The following is a 3,060-nucleotide window of genomic DNA, read 5'->3' as shown; positions in this document are numbered from 1 at the left end:
AAAAAAAAAAAAAAAAAAAAAAAAAAAAATCTCATCTTAATCATCTACACCAAGGGTGAATGAGGCTTCTGAAGGTCCATTAAGTCCAGATCCTTGACATAATTCCCTTCCCTCTATCAACCTGTGAAACTGAACAAACAGCTTATCTGCCCTCAGTGTGCAATGGTGGGACAGACATAGAAAAACGATTCTAGTGATTCTTGTTCCCAAAGGGGGGGAAAGTAGAAGTAACAAAGTCACTGACCCAAAACCTTTTTGAAATGGGGCTGAGCAAAGCCCAGCAGGAATTTCTTGGTTAGGATCCACAACCTGGAACTAACCCTCTGTGACACGGGCTTTGCCTCTGGGCTCTGCATTTCTTTCTATCTTTACAGAAATCATTTTATTTTCCTTCTTCTCCTACTCCTTTGATTCTTCCCCTTTCTCCTTACGGCAGCATCCTCCCCTTAATCCTTGGCACATCATCCCCAGCAGAATTAGTCAAATGTTTCCCATGTCACAATCCTGACCATCTCCATGAGGGCCTGTCCTTGGAACTCCTGCTCCTCTGGGACCCTCTTCACTGACCTGACCTCTCTGTCATGATTGCTTTCAGCTGACCTGGCTGGTTTAAGAGAAAACCTAGAATTGTGGAGACCCAGAACCAATCTCTGCCCTCTCTTATCTCCAAGAGAGGAAGAAAATAACAGGTATCATCATGGAGAAATGACCCATGTGAGGGCTGAGACTCTCCAGCAGTTACAGCAGAGGAAACTCCCTGAAGAATGGTGGAGCTGAGATTCCAGGCCCGGAAAATAGGCTTGTGTTAAGTGCTATTTAGTCTTTATGTCCTCTCTGCCCCAATCTACCAGCCAGCGAATGACAACTGACTGAGTATAAATACTAGGACTACAGAACCGTGATAAAGGGTTTGTCGAAGGAAACACCCTTTTACTTTCCTTGTTTTCACAGTGGAAATTGCTATTTTTGATCCAAAGTTTTCGGAAACACAGCAGTGAGTTCCTAGAGGGTGAGTTAGGTGCTTTGGACAGGGAGGCTGAGGCCGAGGCTTGTGTGGTTGATCTGCTGCCACCATGTGTTGAGGGAACCTGGGAGAGTCTTAGTCCTTCTAGAGGTCCCTTCCTGCTGTGTTTTCTCTGAGGAACTGACATGGTTTTTAACGCTGCCCAGGACCTGCAGCTGAGACCTGACTCTGTGTGTCTCCTGCAGGAGCCTGAGCTGAGTCCACACCCTGGAAGCCCGGAACTGAGGGAACAGATGAAAGAAAGAAAGTCAGCAGGTTTAGGGGATGAGAACAACCCACAAAGGACAAGCCATCGGAAAATGAAAACCAAAGAAGGGGGGAATTAGGACAAATTGGGACAGAAGCCTCAGGGGAAATTGTCAATGCCTGTTATCATCCAAACCCTCAAGGAGCAGCGCGAGCTGAGCAGTGGGACTGAGAGAAACTTACTCCACAGGAGTTTCCTGCCCCTGGCCATGGAGAGCCACAGGGTGGATCAGAGCTGGTTTATAGTGAGGGGCAGCAGCAACTCCAAGAGGGGAAGATGTGACCATGAGCCCCCCTCCCCCAGACCCAGGAGCCTCGACCTTGGGGCTGCCGTAGCAGTGGATGCTCTTCAGGTCAGTGTGGGTTAGAGGGGATAACCATGTTGGGAGAAGAGTTGGGGACATCCATTCTTACATTAAAAAGCTCTGCCCTAAGTTAGGTGCCAGAGTAAGTGTCTCTTGCTAGTATACAAAGCAGTGATACTTATAATATTCTTCTGTACTTACAGTTGAAGGAGGTTTCCAAATGGTATCTCATAAATATTTATTGGGTGTTTACTTTTCTTTACACTGTGTTAAATACTTGGGATTCAGATATTAATGTCTCCCCAAAGGAACTCAAGCCCATGAAAGAAAGAACACAAACAACATTTTAAGAAAATATGGAGGCGGGGCGTGGTGACTCAAGCCTGTAATTCCAGCATTTTGGGAGGCCAAGGTGGGCAGATCACGCGGTCAGGAGATTGAGACCCTCCTGGCTAACACGGTGAAACCCCTCTCTACTAAAAAATACAAAAATTTAGCCAGGCGCGGTGGCGGGTGCCTGTAGTCCCAGCTACTCAGAAGGATGAGGCAGGAGAGTGGCGTGAACCCAGGAGGCGGAGCTTGCAGTGAGCCGAGATTGTGCCACTGCACTCCATCATGGGCTACAGAGCAAGACTCCATTTCAAAAAAAAAAAAAGAAAGAAAGAAAAGACAAAAGAAAACATGGAAGTTCCCCCACATTGGGGAGTTGTGGCAACTCATAGAATGGGAGTTTAGGTGAAGACATTGCTCCTAATGACAAGGGAAGCCACAGGAGGACTTCTTCAGAACAGACTCATTTTCTTCCAGTGTCCCAGAGAGAGGGATACTGGGGCATGGATTGTGTAAGGCAAGGGCCAGTCTAAGGAAAGGGATTTGCTGCATCCTGGGAGAAATCTCAGCACCCTTGACAGGACATTTGGGACAGGAATGCAGGTGAGAGGAGGTTTGCAATCGCTTTCATTCAATAATTGATGAACACTCTCCTGAGAACTCCCTCAGTGCTAGACCCTGAGCTGGGCACCATGAACACAGAGATCAGTAAGACGTGATCTCAGCTGTCGCAGAACTCTCAGTCTAGTGACCAGCGATTCCTGAGAAGTATAGTGATGGTGGGTTCATTGGAACCAGTGGCCCATGCTGCATGGAGATGACCACAGTGGATGACCTAGTCTCTCTTCTGTTTTTTTCAAACAGCTGAATGACCTGTGACCCTAGACTTCAGCCAGATGTCAGCATCTCAAGGGACAACCAACACCTTGGCTCCATGTTGGCTCAAAACAGTTAACACAGCCAAAGTATTCAAGGTGTCAGTAGATACTGACTATGTCCTGGCCAGCTGTGAAAAGAAAGTGGTGAGTTTAACAAGTATTCTAAAATTGTCCTTGACATAGTAATCATAGATGATCTATCTTCTGTCTGCAGAGGTTGCAGTGAGCCGAGATCGTGTCATTGCACTGCAGCCTGGGCAAAAAGAGTGAAACTCTG

Source organism: Rhinopithecus bieti, unplaced genomic scaffold (genome assembly GCF_001698545.2).
Source record: "Rhinopithecus bieti isolate Rb0 unplaced genomic scaffold, ASM169854v2 scaffold_15160, whole genome shotgun sequence".
Lineage (NCBI taxonomy): Eukaryota > Metazoa > Chordata > Mammalia > Primates > Cercopithecidae > Rhinopithecus > Rhinopithecus bieti.
The sequence above is the reverse complement of the archived record's forward strand: the minus strand, read 5'-3'. Positions refer to the sequence as shown.